This window comes from Chinchilla lanigera, unplaced genomic scaffold (genome assembly GCF_000276665.1).
Source record: "Chinchilla lanigera isolate Chin_1 unplaced genomic scaffold, ChiLan1.0 scaffold00053, whole genome shotgun sequence".
In the NCBI taxonomy this organism is placed as follows: Eukaryota; Metazoa; Chordata; class Mammalia; order Rodentia; family Chinchillidae; genus Chinchilla; species Chinchilla lanigera.
The window spans coordinates 9,697,679-9,711,185 of record NW_004955454.1 but is presented as its reverse complement, the minus strand read 5'-3'; the positions used below and the strand labels follow the sequence as shown (position 1 = coordinate 9,711,185).

General features: G+C 37.0%; 1 protein-coding gene across 3 annotated transcripts in view; it reads right to left on the bottom strand.

Moving 5' to 3' along the window:
- The window catches only part of Sntg1 (syntrophin, gamma 1), a 741,266-nt gene extending 728,689 nt beyond the window's left edge, over positions 1 to 12,577 (bottom strand). For all 3 annotated transcript variants that reach the window (XM_005396048.2, XM_005396049.2, XM_005396050.2), the window contains exon 1: positions 11,828 to 12,577. The gene's annotated coding sequence lies outside the window, so the exon portion shown is untranslated. The remainder of the gene's footprint in view (positions 1 to 11,827) is intronic.
- Between the last annotated feature and the right edge of the window lie 930 nt (positions 12,578 to 13,507).

Sequence of the window (13,507 nt, the reverse complement as noted above, 5' to 3'; positions counted from 1 at the left end):
TTTCTCCTTCTAAAATGTGAACATTTTTGTTCATAACAGTTTTTCCTTTGTCCTCTCAAATAACTAGTACATTTTTATAGTTTCTCCAATAATTTCCATAGGTTTTTTTTTTGTTTTGTTTTGTATTTTTGAGACAGGGTCTCGCTCTGCAGTTCAGGCTGATCTAGAGCTCACTTTGAAGCCCAGGCTGGTCTTGAACTCAAAGGATCCTCCTGCCTCGGCCTCTCGAGTGTGGGATTACAGGCGTGCACCATCACACCCAGCTAATAATTTCCATCATGGTAACTCTGAGTTTAGATCGCAGGCTTCACACTGATGTTTACACTTATCATTCCTCTTCCTGCCATTCGGCTCTTACAACTTTCATCATCCCTCTCACTCATCCCAAGTCCAAGATCACATCTTTTTTTCCAGAAAATTGTGCTTTCCATTTAGAGAACACTTCAGCATTTACCTAGCATGCATGTGACACATGCACTGTCTCCCTCAGTCTCCAATTTACTTTTGTTCCTTAGCAGCATTTCTAGTGTCTCATCACCCAGGCATAATTAATTAACTCCTAACTCTCATTGGGCCCCCTTCTTGTCACCTGAGATCTGCATTCTGCTACAGAATCGACCGTATTCATTGTGGGTCACTGATGCTTCTAAATCATGACCTTAAATAAGCCTCCCTGTCTACTTACATTAATTTTTTTACAATATCATAAATTTGTATCTCTGCACGCTTCCAATATTCTCATAGGGATCTTTGTCTCTCCCCAGCATCTCTTTCCATTCTCTTTTTAAACTTTATTTTAAAAATAAAAGAAGGAAAACATGAACAAACAGATATTCATTTACAAAATAGCATAGGAACAACACAAATAATATAGAGTTACAGACAAAGTGGAAGGAAATTAATAATGGTTGTTGTATTACGTATTGATATCTACAAAGTGGTTTCTCAGGAAAACAAATAGAGACATGCAATACTGATCAAACAAGTAATCATTAACTGTTCCTTTCAGTAAAGCAATACAAGACAGTAGTTCAACTATGTTAGCTATCCTGTATATACATACATACATAATTTCCTCTTCTTTCACTTCTCTTTTCTCACACCCTAATTGTCCTTTATTTTGGTTATTCTCCTTTCATTTCACAACATCTATCATACCTCCTAGTTTTTATTTACTCTTTCAGGTTCTTACACTAGTAAGACAATACATTGCTTACACATGCAGGTCTGGTTTAATTCACATATGAGTATGGTCTGTAGTTGTGACCATTTACATATAAAATCCTCGAGTTTATCTTGCTTTATAGCTGAGGAATATAAAAGTACCACATATTATATAGAAGTACCACAATTTTCTTATCCAATCCTCAGTGGATGGACATTTGGGTTGCTTCCACAATTTAGCAATTACAAATTGTGCTGCTATGAACATGGGTGCACATATATCATTGTGGTATGATGTTTTTGGTTCTTCTGGGAAAATACCCAGAAAGGGAATAGCTGGGTTGGATGGGACCTCTAAACCTAGTTTTCTGAGGAATCTCCGAACTGATTTTCACAGTGGTTTCACCAATCTACAATCCCACCAGCAGTGGAGAAGAGTTCCTATTTCTCCACAGCCTCTCCAGCATTCGTTATCAGTTGATTTCTTAATGCTAGCCATTCTTACTGGAGTGAGATGAAATCTCATTTTTTTTAATTTGCATTTTTCAAATGACTAATGATGTTGAATATTTTCTCATGTATTTATTTGCCATTTGCATTTCTTTATCTGAGAAGTGTGTGTTCATCTCAGCTGCCCATTTTTGGATTGAGTCTTTGAATTGGGGGGGGGCTGATGTTTTTTAATTCTTTATATGTTGTAGATAGAAGCCGTTTGTCTGAGGGACAGTCAGCTAAAATTTTTTTCACAATTTCTGGATTTTCTTTTTACTCTGCTGGTGATTTCTTTAGATGTGCAGAAACTTTTCAGTAGGATGAGATCGCAGTTGTTGATTCTTTAAAGTATTTCCCATGTAGTTTGGTTTTTGTTCATGAATTCTCTACCTACCCCTATGTCTTCAAGGTTCTTACCTACTTTCTCTTCCAATAGATTTAGTGTTTCTGTTTTCATATTGATATCTGTGATCCATTTTGACTTGAGTTTGGTGCATGGTGATAGACTTGGTTCTATTTTCAGTCTTTGGCAGATGGTAAGCCAATTTTTCCAGCACCATTTATTAAAGAGGCTACCATTCTTGCAGTGAGTTTGTTTGACCCCTCTGTCACTATTTTCAAATGATATGATACTTTACATGGAAGACCCCAAAAACTTCACAAGAAGACTCCTTGAATTAATTGACAAATTCAACAGTGTAGCTGAATACAAAGTCAACACTCAAAAATCAATAACATTCCTATACACAAACAACAAACAGACTGAGACAGAAATTAAGGAAACCATACCTTTCACAATAGCATCCAAGAAACTGAAGTATTTATGAATCAATCTAACAAAAGAAGTAAAAGATCTATTCAATGAAAACTACGGTACTCTGAAAAAAAGAGATTGAAGAGAATCTCAATAAATGGAAGAACATTTCTTGCTCATGGATAGGAAGAACAAACATTGTGAAAATGGCCATACTACCAAAATTGTTGTACAGATTCAATGCAATTCCCATTAAACTACCATTAGCATACCTCACAGATCTAGAGAAAACATTCCGTGAATTCATCTGGAGCCAGAAGAGAACCCAGAATAGCAAAAGCAATCCGGGGAATAAAGACAAGTCAGCTGGAATCACAATCCCTGACCTGAAATTATACCACAAGTTTACTGTGATGAAATCCACCTGGTACTGGCTTAGAAACAGACCAGAGCAACAATGGAACAGAATGGAAGAAACAAACAGAACCACAAACACACTCAACCACCTAATCTTTGACAAAGGGGCCTGTCTACTTAAAAACCAGAACATGAGCCTTCAAGATCTTCGCCAGTTTAAATACTTCCAGAAACTAAGTTACGAAAGCTGAAAATCATTAAAATACAGTTATTAAGAATTTGCTGTTGTTGTTCTTTTATTGTTATTAGTATTTTAAGTTTTTATCACCATATAAAGAAGTAAATCACGTAGTAGGCAGGATATGAGAAAACACTTTTTCTTCTGATGCCACTCATAAAGAGCAGCAAAACATGAAGTATTGACTCCAAGTCTTAATTTACACATAATCCTTAGAAAATCATTTAACATTTTGAGGCTTCAATTATCTCGTTTACAAAATGGAAATGAAAAGTTCCTGCTGTGGAAACCACATGAGCTGCCCTGAGATGACATTCTAAAAACTATCACCGTCAGGCCAAATGCCAGGGAATAATACTGTGGGCAGAAACCAAAAGAGATGATTAAGTCTCCTGGTATGTATTTATTACGTTCTCTGAAACTTTTATGCAACAAAATGTTCTAATTCCAACTTCAAGAGGTTGCCCAGAAATTTAAGTTGCACCAACACAACAAAATGGTAAACCAAAATAAAGAGCAATTACTTTTGATAGATAATAATTGATAGGACAAAAAGAAATACAGATCTGAGGATCAATGGAACAGGTTAGAAGATGCAGAAACACCTACAAACACATTCAGCCACTTTACCTTTGACAAAGTAATGAAACACCGTTACTCGAAGAAAGATAGCCTCTTTAATAAACACTGCTGAAAGGAAATCTGGCTGTCCATATGCTGAAGACGAAAACTAGAACCATATCTTTCACCATGTACTAAACTAAAATCAAAATGGAACAAAGATCCAAATACTATTAAAAAAGAAACACTAGGGTAAGAACCTGAAAGAGTGAATAAAAACCAGGAAATATGACAGCTATTGTGAAAGTTAAGGAAACTGATCAAAAATAAAAACAACTGGGATGAGAGAAAAAACAAAAGAAAGAAGGGGAAAATTATGCATATACATATACACAGAATAGCTAACATAGTTGTACTACACACTTCTATTTCTTTATTGAAAGGAAGAGTTAATGTTTAATCGCTTGATCAATCTCATATGTCTATATTTATCTGAGTAACAAATTTAAAGATATCAATGGGCAATACAACAACCATTGTTGATTTCCTATCACTTTGTCTGAAATTCTGTATTGCTTGTATGGTTTTGGTGATACTTTGTAAATGTATATGTGTTTGTTAATATGTTTTTGTTCTTTTATCTTTAAAATAGAAGAAGAGCAAAAAAAGGAAACACTAAATCTGCTAGAAGATAGAATAGGTAGAACTCTTGAAGATATAGGTATAGGCAAAGACTTTAGGAAGAAAACCCCAATCACACAAGAAATATTAATAGAATCAACAACTGGGATCTTATCTTATTAAAAAAGATATTTCAGGGCAAAAGAAACTACCAAGAGAATGAAGAGACAAATCACAATGTGGGAAAAAATTTTGCCAGCTGTTCTTCAAAGGACTACTCTCCAGAATATAAAGAATTGTTTAAAAAATCAGGCCTATCAAAATTTAAAGACCCAGTCCAAAAATAGATATCTGAAATGAATAGAAACTTCTCAGATGATGAAGAAGAAATGGCACATAAATCAATGAAAAAATGTTCAACATCGCTGGTCATTCAAAAGAGGTAAATTAAACCAACACTGAGATTCTGTCTCACTCCAGATAGAATGGCTGTTACCAAGGAATCAACAACAACAAACGCTGGAAGGGCTGTGGGGAAAAGGAAGCCTTCTCCACTGTGGGTGGGAGTGTAGACAGGTGAAATCACTGTGCAAATCAGTGTGGCAATTCCTCAAAAAACTAGAACTAGAGGTTCCATTTGACCCAGCTATCCCCCTCTTGGTATCTCTCCAAAAGAATCAAAGCATCATACCGCAGTGATATATGCACATCCATATTTATAGGGGCACAATTTGTAAAAATTGTAATAATCTTGGAAACAGTCCAAATGCCCATCAAGTGATGAACAGTTGAAAAACCTGTGATTTTTTCTTAATACAGTGCTACTTTACCATAAAGAAAGATGAGCTTGATACATTTCTAACTAAATGGGTGCACCTGGGGACCATACCCTTAAATGAAATAAATTGGACCCATACGTTTAAATTCTGCATTATTCCTCTGGTGTGACAAAGCGAAAGTATAAATAAAGACCAAAATGTATCATAGATACTGGAAAATGGGAAGAAAACATTCCAATGTGAAGGAAAACAAGACAAGGTATGGGGAATAAAAGGACAAGAGAAAAAAGAAAATACAAGGAAAAAATAGGGGAAAACCTTTTGTAAATAAAGAAGGGGAAAGGGATTAAAGGAAGGAGAGGGGAGCGGAATAGGAAGAAAAGAAGACACAAGATCTATCACATACAGTTACAAATTCCATATGGTAAATATTATCATTATGTATGTTAAAAATGTATCAATAGGCTAGTGCAATAGCTCAGTAGTACAGTGTCTGCCTTGCGAGTGCAAGGTCCTGAGTTCAATTCCTGATACCAAAAAAAGTACCAACAAAATACGCCACCCTCCTGGTATCAATAATAATAATAATAATAATAAAAGAAAGCCACCCAAAAAATTAAAACTAAATAAACAAATTATATTTCAAAAATTTTAAAAATTGGTTGTGGTCTGCCTTACCTTGATTCTCAGTGTAACTTGTTCTATAATTTTTGGTTGTGTTTTCTATAATCAATGATGCAAAAAATAGGCAATTAAATGAATCTGTCTGTAGGAGCTTGACTTTTTCAAAATTATAAGATGAGCAGCAAGTCAGAGGTAAATAGTCTAAATAGACTGCAACAGAGCTAACATGATAAACAATGAAATATGATTTGGAAATCATAGAAAAAAGTGACAACAAAAATAGTATCAAAAACTATCTAGGAAGAAGCATTTTTATTCTTACTTGCTCTTTTACTCCATGTGTATATTCATTTTGAATAATGAAGAGGCCACCCACAAGGCTGGGATGCATTAATTACCCTGCAGGTCATATGGTGAATATTTTAAGTTTTTTTTTTTCAAAGAGAGTTTTCTAATAGACATTAAGCCAATGTGCTAAGTATTTGCTAAGTATTCTGTCAATGGTTGATAAACTAAATGTCTTAGAAATCTTTGGTAGATTTTTCAGTACTACTGTAGCAGACAATTCTCGCCTCTTCTATTATGTAGTCTGTGTTAAACTAAAAACTATGCCCTTCTAGTCATTTAAATACTAGCTTTCTCCCCTCAGTCAATCTAGATTTTGTGACCGTCTCCCTTATTTTAAGCTGTGGCTTCAGGGTGGTACGTTCCTTAGCCAATCCTGGTACTATTGAAAAGAGAAATGGTTTTTAGAAAGATACAGTATTGACCACTCATGAATAAGGAAGCACAGAAAAGAGAGAGAGGGACAGAGAGAGGAAAGAGAAAGAAAGAGACAGAGATAGAAGGAGAATCAGAAAAACAGACACACAGAAAAATGGAAAAGACAGAGATTAAAAATACGATTAAGGGACCAGGGATGTAGCTCAGCAGCTCAGCGCCTGCCCAGCAAGCATGAGGTCGTGAATTCAATTCCCGTACCAAAAAACAAACAAACAAACAAAAACTGATTAAAACATAAAGCCAACATTGAGAATTTATACCTATTGTTTGAATATCTGGATCTGACTGTGTCTACTGTAATTTATTGTTAAATGATGAGCTAATCCCTGACCCACGTATTTTCTTTCGTTTGGTTGTGGGAATACGCCAGGAATGGAGTGAGAGAAGTAGCAAAAACTTGTGAGTTTACAGCCATATATTCTTTTCATTTCCTCATGGGCATGTGATTATTTCCCAATAGGACAAAAAGAAAATCACTGATGACAATGGATCGGACAATGTACCGATCAATCCTCCCAACTTTAATTCACAGTTAAATTAAGATAAAGTAATGTACCCCCAATCACCTAATTATACAAAGGAAAACCATATTAGACACCAGATTTTGCGTGTACTTGATGTGTTTTTCACCAGATAGCATTCTTTTATCATCTACATTCTAAAATTTTCTTAACATCAGATACTTATTTCTGACTTGGTTTCCCTTTGAGAAGACTCAAAGAAAAATATTCTTTTTCTTATACTTTTTACAAAAAACACATAATTGTTTATATCTGATACCATTTCTAAAAGATTCTTGTCGTGTTATTTTGTGAAATTAAAAAGTAAGCATTTGTTTCTTTAAACAAAAAGTTGAGCTAAAATTTTGAGAAATTGGTAACATATCTGTTAAATGTAAGTGCAGTTTTAATTACTTCATGGCTCTTAAATTTAAAATTGCATGCAGGTACCTACACTAAACTTGATGCAGTGATAATTATGAGTTTTCAAATAAATTGCTTCAATAATTCTCTAATTGTTTTTTTTTTTTTTTTTTTTTTTTTTTTTTTATGGTTTTTCTCCGGTACCGGGAACCGAACTCACGACCTTGTGCTTGCCAGGCAGGCGCTTTGCCGCTGAGCTAAATCCCCAGCCCCTCTAATTGTTTTTTAACAAACATATTTCTTTAGTGTTGCTAATAAATGGAAGACCAAATTCATGGAAAACAAAATGATTTTCTGAAAGTGAGTGTGGAAAGTGTACCAATCATTCCTCCCAACATTAATTCACAGTAAAGCTTTTGGCCCCATGAAATTATTTTCAGGGTTTCTAACTCTCTGCTTTCACTATCTTTTATTTTTGGAACTTTTCCTTTTTTGTTTTGTAAACAATAGCAAATCAAACTCCCCAAAAATTCAAAATTATCTCACTAACTAGTAAATTATATAATATTTTTCTTTCTTACAGTCAAATAATGTGCTCCACAAAACTATACTGGAAATGATTCTAGCACTAAATGATGATTTACATTTCTGCAATGTACTGTAATAATCTTTTTAGTAATAGCTTAGCCACCTATACACACCAAATGTTAATAACTTGCATTGAAAAAATCAGTTGCTTGTAAAATTCCGTGTGATGAAAACAAGTAAACAGTGAGATACTGTTAAGCTTAAGATTTTCTGAAGAGATCCATGAATAGAATGTACGCTTTGTCCTAATTCACTATGATATCTTTAGCATTTTCAGGCTGTTCACATAGATCATCCTTCATGGTTTCCATCTTGAATTTTATCCCCACTAGCCATAAATTAAAACAAAATATTTTCTTTTTGATTGGAGGTAGTGAATTTCAAAGTCTACTTAATCCTTTGAGTTTCTTTGTCACTGTTACTACTAATAAATATTAATCCTTCCTCACAGACAGGAAAAGTATGACACAAAGATAGTGAGAGATTCTGCAAAGGTCAAGATTAGTGTTGGAAACTCTGGTGATACTGATCCAGGTTTGACCACTTGGTACAGAGCATGGTACCAATTTTGAGTAATAAATATCTTTAAATCAGGTTGTCCCTATATTAAAATATTGATACTATGAACACATGTAGAAGTAGTTCCTGAAGAATTACCTGGAGTATATTATATTCCTTATCCTGACACTTCTTAAGTATAAGAAGTGGGCCTGCCATAAAAAAATTAGCAGAGAAATTTCCTCGAGTGACGACATGTGACTGAAAATTACTTACAGTACTTCACAGATGTAGCATTTAACTTCCTAAAACATTCTCTAAATTATCATATTTACAATTTCCAATAGTTCACAAGGTATATATCATTCATTCCTTTCATAAATATTTAGATACTATCTACATGTAAAAGTTTCTCTTTCACTGACTGGCAAAGATTCCCCATTTCAAGGAATAAAATTAAGCTTCAATGAGTTGAATGATTTGTACAAGATCTTATGATCAGTAATTAAAAACTGTTGATAGTTGGACTGTGAAACAATTTCTTTTTCGACACCATAAGGCATAATATGTTTTATACTGCAGCAAGTTTGCTTCCTCAGTACATGCAATGCATAACTCACTCTGCTAAGCTAAACAGGAAGAAAATACCAAATAAGTCTGAGCCCTATTGCACAACTCATTTTTTTGACTTCTGTGGAGGTAAGAGGACTAGAAATAATTTCCTGCTTATAATATGTTTTTCTTCATTACTAGGTTTTACGTTCCACTATAGGATAGAGTAAAATAAAACCAGGTTGGCTTTCTGGAATTGGAAGTTTTGAAATGCAGTAGGCAAAGGTTAATTACCAAAGGGTCTTCTCAAATTTCAATAAAAATCATCTCTTACTTTTAAGTTTTTGATAATTTTTTAAATTCGATCAAACTAGATAACTCCAGTGTAAACCATGGGCAGAGCATTCAGATCTAATATGATGTATGTATCTGAAACCTCTTATAGAATATTCAATTGGTATTTAGATGGCCTGCACAAAAATTAACCAAGTAGTGTTTGGGGAATATTTTAAAATGTAAAGATTCAGGCACGAACTCTCTTCTGTACTTTATACTTCATTTCTTATTAGTGGAAAAAAAGGCAACTGAACAGATTTCTAGATTCATTTTTAATTTTCTTCTGGTCCTTTATACTTTTTCATTTCTTGATTATGTAATTCCATTTCTCCTTTCCTACTGAGTCTCAAATGTAAGCGACAGCTAATGACACTTACCCTTACCCAACAAAACTTTTTTTAGGGAGAGAAGCTGTTGAATAATCAATTACCATGTCAGTTACTCTTAAGACCTCTTTCATCTTATTTTTGGAATGAAACAAAATAACTACCAAGGCAAAGAGATTGCTTTAATAAATGGGGTACAGATGTCCCCAGATGAAGTGCTGATTTTTCTTTGGAGAAGAAGAAAATCAAAATGAAAGCTGCTTTCCACTAGCTTTCCCACTTACTTTATGTATGTATGTATAAGGTATCTGTTTACTTATTTATTTATGGAATTGCTGCTTCACATTTAGTTTGACATTAAATTAATTTGAGAAACTCTGTCTGAATGTCACAATGTTTCCCCAGAGATAAGAACTGACAGGGGTTCCACACGCTTTCATGAGTTCAGAAGGGTGAATTAGAGTGATTTATTTCAGTCACTAAATCCCCAAAGAGACTAGGTAAAGGTAACTTTGACTTTGTGTGGTTTCAGCTACACACAGGGAAAGTCTGCCCCCTGGACCACTGGGAAGGGAACAGTGGGCATCCACCCGCTGGCATACATTCTGAAACACATTCCCTGACTTCATTTTATGCTCCACTGAGCAGGGGAGTCCATCTATGCTAATTAATTGACAACCAAAATAATAGTCTAACCACACGTTGTAACTCTCTTAAAACGTGTTTAAGTTTTCCATGTGGTAATTTCATTTTCACATTCCTGAGGCTGAAAAAAGAACTGGATTGTGTCAGGAACATATTATAGGAATCCAAATCAATGATAGATCTTTCTGCTGCTCAGAAGATCATTTCTGACCTATCTAGGACAAAAGAGCCCCCAAGGAGCTTAGTGACATAAATGCCTCTGCTCCCTTTCTGCTAAGCAAGCAGGTTCACTGCAAGTGGTAAGTGACACTTAAGAATGATTTTTCCTCAGAGTGTAATTGCTACTCCCCAGCCAATGCAAACCAAGGAGCCATCAGCCCACCAACAAGAACAATTGTAACAACAGTTTGTGTGTATGTGTGTGTGTGTGTGTCTACATGTCTGTGTGTTAAAATTCAGAAAGAGGGTGAGTGTGGAAATGCACTAGAAGCAGTTTATCATCAATTATACATGACCTATAAAATTAAAAGAAAAGCCTCTAGAACTCCTGCAATTTTTCAAAGCAGCAAACTCTTTCTACAGACTTTATATGCATATACCATCACATGTATTTACATAGCCATAAAAGTCTGTCCTTGTAAGTCAACACTCCCCACTGAACTGAATGTGCTCATTGGAATTAATCTAGTTCTTCAAATGTCACGCATAGGTTGTAAATTTTTGCAACTGCTTTTACCCCGTGAACCCTTCTTATTAAAATGCTTATCAAGGTCACCATGAAAGATTGTAATTTTAAAGCTCCAAAAGAAGTTTCCAGTAAAAAGAACAAAGAGAAATCAGATATATTTGGCCTTTTAATGCTTATAGTTTCTTAAGAACCTATTGGTTCCTATCACTTTCTGTATATCAGTGACAAATACATTTTGTAGAGCTAGTAAGAATGCTGTCAAAGCCCACAACTCCTAAAGAGACACACTGAAGCTTCTCATTTTCTGCCTTCTAGTGGGCCTGGTGTGAACAAGCAATCTGGAGATTTAAAATGCTGGAGAGAGGACGTAGGTAAATTGTAGATAAAATTCTACAGGTGTAGAAATGCTTTGGGGGTCAGATGCAGAGACGGATCAGCTATTTATGTGCTTGCAAGTGGTTTGGACATTCATAGCCATAGAAAACATATTACAAAGGGTGTTTACACCATCTCTTTATCAACTTTTTGAATCTTGCTATAACACAGCCACAATCACTTTTTACTGGATTCAGAAGACCAAGAAACACCCTCTTGAAAGACGCCAGTTCCTATTAGTTTTCCTAAAGCAAACAAACAAAATATGTACAGATTCCAAAAGATAGTAGCTAAGCAATGGGAAAAGTGTCTAACTAAAAGTTCTATAATAACCTGCCAACTGTATAATTTTGTTACTATTATCATATAAGAGACTTCAAAGAAGATAAAATATCTGAATATTTTCTAGGCAAGAGATTTCTTAAGACCATGTTCTAGGGCTGAACACATAAAAAATAAAATAAAATTACTTGTGCTCTCCACAATCCAAAAGAAAAAATAATACTGTTAACGTTCTGTCTGCTAAGCCATGGGAAAAGTCATGAGAGTTATATACAAAAGAAGTAATAGTATTATCACTTACCTGACAAGTAGAGGAAAGAAGTCTTTCCGGCTTTGAGGAGATCTCCTGCTTCTTCTCACAAAGCTATTTCCAAAATACTTGCCATCCAGTCCGGAACATTCTGCTTGTTTCAAGAACGTGGGCCTTTGAGTGCTTCAGTCCCTGCTGCAGAGCCCATGGCTCTCAGCGCTTGTAAGAACTTCCACTTGGCTCTCCTGCCTGCATGCCTCCCAGCCCCTATAGAAAGATTATTCCTGAAGTTGCTGTTAAGAGTTTAACTGGAGCAAGTGCACTCAGAGCCCTGTACCTAGGTGTAGCAGGATGGGGAGGGTTATTTACCGTCCATCAAGGAAGGGGACAGGGCAGCAGGGGCTATTAGCAGGCACCGCCTTTTAGCTGCGAGTCGCCGGGTGCTCAGCTGCCCGTGGCGACGACAGTGGCAGCAAGGACAGTAGCGGCGGGGGCGGCAGCGCAGTTTGGTCCCTGTGGCTGCAGCCGGGCCCAGGGGCGCTGTCCATCCCCTCCGGTGCTGAAGTCAGGGGAATGGAGCCCCGCAGCCCGAACCCAAACCGCACTTTCCTCCGCGAGCGGATCCTCGCAGCTTCCTTGTCTTCCAGCCTGTCTTTTCCTCTTCTTGTGCTTTATTTTTTGGCAGGGGTCAGTTGTGTCTCCAAAATAAACCCTCCCATACTTATTTGCTGGCAGGGTTTCGGGAAAGGCAGGAATCCATGGGAAAGAAGATCTGAGCCTCTCCTGACTTTTCAGCGCCCCTGAACGAGTTTCCTAATGGTAGAAATGAAAGGGAACGCACGAACGCGCGCGCACGCACGAGAGAGAGAGGGAGAGAGAGAGAGAGAGAAACAGAACCATGGAAAATCCAGAGCCTCTTTGGAAAGCTCCTGGGTCTTTAATTACATAAGATGGAAAAGGCTATTTTGGAAGACTCTGAAATCTTGCTTATCAATCAGAGGAACCGCATTTAAATTTTCAGAAGCCTTATTTGAAAATCCCAGATTAAACACAGTAAAAATGCTTAAGCCCTACACGCAAAAACGACAGCTTGTTGTCAGAACCTAAGAAGAGAACGAAAGAAGGAAGAGAAAAAGGGGAGGCTTCTGGGCTTTGCTATCTTGGAAAATGCTGCCGAATTGGTTCAGTATATTTTAGCGGCTAAGAGGACCCTGCGGACCTAGTTCACGTGAGCGGCAGTGGGGGCTCGGCCGCGGATGGGGGAAAGCATGGGAAGCTGCATTCCCGGGGCAGAGCTTGCCCCCTGCCCCTGCCTAGGCTCCTGCCGGGGGTGGGAAGTGCTTAGGCATAGACTGTAGGGCTAAAAGGATGTATGAAGTCCGCCTAGGGGCTGCACCTTTCCCAGTCCCTGGCTTGTGTTTTCAGCTCATGCCAGCACCCACACCCCCAGCCGCTTGGCCTCCGCACTCTGCACGTCTCCCCACATCCTCGCTCCGGGCAACTGGTTCATATTGAGCACATAGACGGGTTGGGGTGGGTAGTCCTGAAGACGGTCTCCGTGGGTTCCCTGCCCATACATGGCAGCGGGTGTAGACACAGTGGAGAGACACGGGGACTAAACTATTGGGCACTGAAATTGCTGGAAAATCCTTTGAAATCACGTTCATGAAAACTCTCGAAGCAGGACAGAAGGAACACGTCCTAAGGAGGGGGATTCCCTTCCCCAACCAA